At 45.3% G+C, this 7,500-nt stretch overlaps 1 protein-coding gene across 2 annotated transcripts in view; it reads left to right on the top strand.

Moving 5' to 3' along the window:
- kalrna (kalirin RhoGEF kinase a) overlaps positions 1 to 7,500 on the top strand; it is a 103,444-nt gene that overhangs the window by 17,356 nt on the left and 78,588 nt on the right. The window lies entirely within an intron of this gene.

Below are 7,500 nucleotides of genomic sequence, written 5' to 3'. Positions count from 1 at the left end.
TGACCTTTAACATGAACACGTCTGGAAACACTGAATACCAGCTGTGTGTCTCTGCGTGTGTGTGAGTGGGCGAATGTGTGTGTGTGACCTTACCCCTGCAGTTTGTCTCAAGAATAGACATAGTGAGGATAAAATGTATCTCACACACACACACGCACACGTACCCTGCGAGCAGTGACGTCATCTCCTGAGTGTGTGACCTTGCTATGACACGTAATTTTTTTCATTTTGAAATATGGGATTAAATGTCTCTCCTAAGTTTGGCTCCTGTGAAATGTGTGTGTGTACATGTCTCTTCAGGATTGTGTGGACAAAATGAAGTTCAAATCCGTATCTATGTACATACATATATATATATATATATATAGATATTTCTGTTGCTCGTCGTGGGTTAAACTTGTAGTTTGAACTTCTGATCAGCTCCCGGGAGCAGGCGAGCTCCCTGGACGTGGATAATCACTTCTGCAAGTCATTCAGGGAGTTCAGAGGTAACCGTAGCAACCCGCTGGATACATGCATCAAACAAATGGGACACACTGTTGATGTCACACATGCACACACACACACACACACACACACACACACACACACACACACACACACACACACACACACACACACACACACACACACTTCACAGGAACAAAAACATTAGAGCAACATTGGTTCCCACTACCAAATGAAAAAAACATGAGCGTTTCCCTCAAAGACTTCTGAAGACTTCTGTATGTGTGTGTGTGTGTGTGTGTGTGTGTGTGTGTGTGTGTGTGTGTGTGTGTGTGTGTGTGTGTGTGTGTGTGTGTGTGTGTGTGTGTGTGTGTGTGTGTGTGTGTGTGTGTGTGCGGTTGGGTATGGTCACAGTGGTTTTTGTGTAGTTTTATCCCTTTGAAACACTGTAAGGCACTAAATCAGTGATGTATCACAGAGACACTGTGTTTGTGTGTGTGTGTGTGTGTGTGTGTGTGTGTGTGTGTGTGTGTGTGTGTGTGTGTGAAATGCTGCAGTACTTATCTTTACATTAGATTTCTCAGGTTTTTTTTCAAGTATGTTTAGCAGCTGTTCATATCTCAACTGTCTAAATCATTAGGCTGCAATATCTATTATTTTCTCCCCGCAGTTATAATTATCTCAGATCGTTTCACATTACCTGCTCTGAGTCGGGGGAAAGTGCCTTTGACTAATAACTTGGAGTTGAACTGAACTGGTGTGAAAACAACACCAAAAAAACCTCGACAACTGTGAGTCGCTGTGAAAAAGTCAAGTCGCCGTCCAGCTCCGTTTGGCTGCTGACGTGATCCAACGCAGGACTCGGGACTGAGTCCAGGTTCAACTCTGGATTCACATGCGTGTGATGATGATGACGACGACGATGATGATGATGATCTCCAGAAGGAATAAAACACAGAAAACAACCTGTTGCTAACGGCAGCGGAGAGGAATCTCTGCATGTCCTGACTGAGCTTCAACCACTGTACTTCAGAGAGTTAAAGCTACAGTGTGTAATATATAGAAGAACGTTTCCACAGAATTTCTATACATACTCCATCACTATGTGTTCATGTATGTATAATCGCCTGCAACAATGAACCCATGTTTTATTCCCGTAAACTTTGAACGAGCTAGTTACAGTTACATGAGGTGGACCCGACTTCCGCGTATGCCGCCATTTTGAATACGGTGGCCCAAAACGTGTTGAAACCGGAAGAGGAATCAGATGCAACACCCGACGTAGTTGTAGGAAGAAACAAAACTCGCAGTCAGTAGTTTGATGCGATACGACGAGATGAGATCAACTTCATTGTGCCCGTTGGGAAACTTGTCTTGTTCAAATGAAAAAGGGACAGAAATCATCACAAGCGCTCGGCCACAGCAGAAGTTCTGACTCTGGCTCTGTGTTTGTTGACTGAAGCAGCTTTAATCGGAATTCATGACTCTCGTCGCAGCGAAACATGTAAATGAGTCCAGACGCGCGGAGACAGAGAGGGACAGAGCCAGTCGCTCCGTCATGGTTATTATGGAGTTTATTCACGGAGTGATTTTATGCTAACGAGGCGACGCGGCCGGCTGTTTCCTCTCTCTGCCTAGCAACGGTCGCTCAGTGAACCAGAAAATAGACCGGATACTTTTCTCTCTGATGGTTGTTCTGTCTCTTCCATTTCCACTGTTTGTCCTTTATGAAAACCATACAGTACCTGAATAAATATAATATATATCTATATTTAAATCCACTTTATCGTGTGGCCACTTTAAACATCGCCAGACTTATTAAAAGTTCACGCTGCGCTGCTTTTAAACCTCTTCTTGAATGTAATTCTTTTCTCTAAGCTTTAATCTCTGTGAATTATACATTTTGAAATTTCATTTGTCAGTTTATCTCATTTTAGTTGATGTTTTATCCTTTTTCGAAGCGCTTGTCATTCTTAAGGAAAGTGCTGAACAAATACAGCTCATTATTCTCTTATTATAATGTCACTGATTTGGATTCCGGCTGCGAGTGATGCTACCACACACACACACACACACACACACACACACACACACACACACACACACACACACACACTTCAAAAGTCTCCTTGCGTATGTCAAGTCAATTGAATGTCCCCAAGTTATTTAGTCTCTGGTGTGTTTACCAGCCATATGCTGCTGTAATCACAGCTGCATTGCTACTGTACAAACACACTCACACACACAAACACACACACACACACACACTGTACTGGTGTTTATGTGTATGAACGTCTCTGATGGAGAAAACTCATGTCGGATCAAAGGTGTGTGAGAGCAAAGAGAAAGACACGAGCCAAGATGAGAACAAAACATGCTCCAGCGGTATTTCCCTAAATCTCTTTGGGACATTTTGATGTCACGGTTATTTAACTTGATGCCAATGAATTATGATTGTTGAGTGAGAGAGAGAGGATGAGATGAGAGAAGGACAGAGAGATGACAGATGGGAGAGTCGACATCTTGTTTCTTTCTCTTTGTCCTTTCTCTCAGTTTCCCTTTGGGACGTCGGGTGTTTTATTTACCCGCCTGCTGTCACACGATCAGAAGAATTCAAATGAAATGAAACGTTGAACAAACTGTGTCGCGTTCATCTGGATGTTGATCTGAGCGCGAGCCGCCATCACACGCTGTGACGCAAAATCCGATCGTAATATTCCTTGACTGGAAAAGCGCCGCCACCTGTGAGACGTCATTGTGTTTAATTGTACATTCATGTAATTCATTTCTGATTCTCCATCATTTCAGAGCTCCGTTGGCAGGATGAGGGATGGGAATGTCACGTCAATGTGCTAAAAGCCTGGAAAAGGCAAACTGGGAAAGAAAGGGTTAGATGAGACTGAGACAGTTTTACTCGTCAACGTAAAATCATTTAAAAGAAAATCAAGTCGTACCTCAGCGTCTAATGTGTCAAATGAAAAGGACATTGACGGATTCGAAATAACAGGACTAACAGGAGGAGCAACAACAGGCAGAATAATGGAGCTACTGCCAAACGGCTTCCCGCTCCCTCCCTGCGAGGGGCCATTTTTATTTACAGTAAGATTTAAAATACTCCTCCCGGATGTGGGCGTCGCCATCTTGGACTCAGAGTCTCTTCTGTGTACTTTGACTTGACTCCATGTCCCGTCCACGAACATTGAGAAATCCCAGGTTTTTTGACCTGTACTGCAGCCGGCCACCAGGGGGCGATCCAGATTATTTGGCCTCACATTTGGGAATAATGAATAATGTCCAAACCTACTTCATTGAATCATCTTGTTCTTGCCGACATGAAGCGAACCCTGCCTGCAATGAAAACACCTCTCGGCGTGGAGGAGGCCCCACTGCTGCAGCAGCCTCCACTCTGGAACACATTTATTACCAAGCATATTTAAGACGTGATGAGTTAATGTCAACAGCAGCTGCGTCCGTCGGCGGCGGCCGTTTGTCTCAGCGGCATGTGAACGGAGCAGAACGTCGTGGCTGCTGTTGCAGAGCTGGACGAGTGTCAGAGTGACGGCAGCTCGAGAGAGACAGAGATCAGTGAAACAACATTACACAGCTGTGGTGCAGAAAACACTGACATCGTTACTTCTACTTGACAATTCATAATTCACTTAACCATCAAAAAGTACTTGTAGACAGTGTTTTAAAGTCTTATCCCCTCCAGTCATGTTTAAAGTATATCAAAATAATCTGCTATGCCTAACAGCATGGGGCTGGACACCATCCACTCTCTCTCCTCATCGAGGAAATCTGAGACTGAATATTCATGATATGCAAATAACAGGCCCCGCCCACCACAGCTGCCCGCGCTAGGTTGACCGGTGGAAGAATGTGAACAACAAGACGTGAACAACTGCTAATGCTTACGCTAACGCTAACGCTGACTGTCCGCTGACACACCTGCCGTCCTCTGGTGGATGCTAACTGCTAACGCTAACGCTGACTGTCCGCTAACACACCTGCCGTCCTCTCGTGGATGCTAACTGCTAACGCTAACTGTCCGCTGACACACCTGCTGTCCTCTCATGGATGCTAACTGCTAATGCTAACGCTAACTGTCTGCTGACACACCTGTCTGTATTTGTGACGTACCAAATCTAGCTCGCCCAGGACTCGTTTGAATTTCAAATTGCGGAGAAGTGCAACAGACATCTCCTCCATGAGAGGAATGTGAAAACACCAGATACAAATTCCCTATAGTCAATGTCAGACATTTTAGAGGACAGGAACAGAAGAAAGACCCTTCTTTTGAGTGGAGATTTGTCCTAAAACAGGGAACACACACGACTGAATCCTCACATTGTGGAGAGGCGGCGCTGCTCGGTGAGAGACAGCGGATGTCAGCAGACAGACAGAGAGACAGACAGACAGACAGAGAGACAGAGAGACAGACAGACAGACAGACAGACAGGGAGGCAGACGGACAGACAGACAGACAGAGAGACAGACAGACAGACAGAGAGACAGACAGAGCAGACAGAGAGACAGACAGACAGACAGACAGACAGACAGAGAGGCAGACAGACAGACAGACAGAGAGACGGACAGACAGAGAGACAGACAGACAGACAGACAGAGAGACAGACAGACAGACAGACAGAGAGGCAGACAGACAGACAGACAGACAGACAGAGAGGCAGACAGACAGACAGACAGACAGACAGAGAGGCAGACAGACAGACAGACAGACAGACAGAGAGGCAGACAGACAGACAGACAGACAGACAGACAGACAGAGAGGCAGACAGACAGTCAGACAGACAGACAGACAGACAGAGAGGCAGACAGACAGACAGACAGACAGAGAGGCAGACAGACAGACAGATAAACAGACAGACAGACAGACAAGCTGCTGCTGCAGGTTTGCAGGATTTGAGGATTTGAAGCCTCCGAGCGGTCCGGGCCCCTCGGATTCCAATCAGACATGTTTGTTGTTCTGGAGATGGGACAATTTCATTAAATGTGGGGGATCTTGAAACATATTTCAGATCTAGTCTGTACAGTCTCTCTCCGTCTTCCATCTTCCTCAGTTTTTTTCCTCCCGGCTGCTGTCGACTGCCATATTTTTCTGTCACGTTCATACACTCAGAAGCCGTCACAGGCAGGTTGAGGGTCAAGAACAACAACTCTGATTGTATATGTTGCAGTTTTGTGCAGGTGCGTGTGTGAGACTGTAGCGACAGTTTAAACCATTTACATGATCCTTCGTATCTTTCTCAACAGTTGCAGACACAGAAGGAAACAGTTTAATAATCATAAAGTTATAATACAAATGAATAACGATGACAATACTTTTTGACAAGCGTAATCGCTGGCTGGACGTTTGTTCAGAGGCAACAGCGATGGAAGCGCTGCATTTATGAACGGCACCTGAGTCGCTGGGCCTCGGTCCCGCATCCCGAGTCCCGGCTGTGGTTTAGGAAACAAAAGCATATTTAGGGAAGTTTAGGGAAAGTTTGTGGTGATGAACACATTCTGCCTCGAGGCACAGTGGAAATGACTTAAAACCAAAATGTCTTCCATGATCCGTTGGCTTCATAGCCGGATTATAGGTCAGGTTGTGGTTGACGGGGTTGATAAATTTACAGGACACCGAGCCGCGAAAGACTCGATGGACCCAACCACGTCTGTTGGTGAGCAGAGGGAGCTGCGGGACCTCAGCCAAACTCTGACTCACCAGCGCTTTCCTGTCAAAGACAGAGATGAAGGTGTGTGTGTGTGTGTGTGTGTGTGTGTGTGTGTGTGTGTGTGTGTGTGTGTGTGTGTGTGTGTGTGTGTGTGTGTGTGTGTGTGTGTGTGTGTGTGTGTGTGTGTGTGTGTGTGTGTGTGTGTGTGTGTGTGTGTGTGTGTGTGTGTGCTTCCTGTATGTGTGTTGAAATGACAAAAGCTGTTTCCGACTTGTACAGTAATGGACCAATGAGCCCAACTCACTGGGCCGCACACACACACACACACACACACACACACACACACACACCCTCCCTCCCTCCCTCCCTCGGCTCTGTGTTTTATGCTGTTGGAGAGTAGCTGTGCGTGTTGGCAGCAGACTCTCTCCTCTCTGCTCGTTCCTTTATTTCCTGGATCACAATCTGTTTCTTCCTCTTCTATGCTCGAGTCATTGAAGGTCTGATATGAAAACGCACAGATACGAACGCATCACCTCTCCGCCTCCACACAGACCCCGGCTTAACATGTCTGTGTTTGTGTGGATGTACGGAACAACACATGGCGTGTTGACGGGCGTCTCCTGGACGATCATGACATCCAGTAGAAGGTTCGACGTCACAGCTGCACTACAGTATTTAGACTGGGACTTCTTAAAGTGGTTTAGCATGATTTATTCTAAACAATGCTGTAGGTTTAGGATTTTTTCTTTTTAAATGTTTCATTCCAGGCATCTGCTTTTCATTCATTTCTTTACAATAGCTCAGTGAAGTCAAAGTCATCAAGTCCAAGTTGCATTAATGCCGCTGTAAAATGCAGATTTATACATTTGTACGCTGTAAAAAAAAATATAATGTGACCTTTAAATTGTTCTTTTGTACATTTGTTTTTCATGAATTCATCCGTACAGAAACCAATGGGACACAACAACCGCACAACATATGCTTAATAAATGCTTTTGTAAATATGAAGTGGATATAATGTGTGGTTAAACTTTCCAAAACACCAGCACCACTGCAGCATCAGGCTCAAATCAATAGTTGTTTTTTTTTATACAAACCACTGTCACACACAGTCACCCCAGCCAACATTAAACAGATCGGATTATGGACCTTGAACGACATCGACCGTCGAAGAACAGACGCCGAATCTTTTGGACGGCTGGGATTGGCCACGTGTCACCAGCGACCTCTGTGCGTGACCTCTGAAGTGACCTGCCTTGATCTGAAAGTTTATTAAAACAAACAATACTGACACTGCAATTTTCTTTTTCTCCAAACGTTAAACTCAAAGTGACGTCTTTGGATTTCAAAATGGCCGCATCACCTTTTGGGGCCTTTC

This window comes from Scophthalmus maximus, chromosome 14, assembly GCF_022379125.1.
Source record: "Scophthalmus maximus strain ysfricsl-2021 chromosome 14, ASM2237912v1, whole genome shotgun sequence".
NCBI classification, from domain to species: Eukaryota; Metazoa; Chordata; class Actinopteri; order Pleuronectiformes; family Scophthalmidae; genus Scophthalmus; species Scophthalmus maximus.
This window is presented reverse-complemented; position numbering and strand designations above follow the sequence as displayed.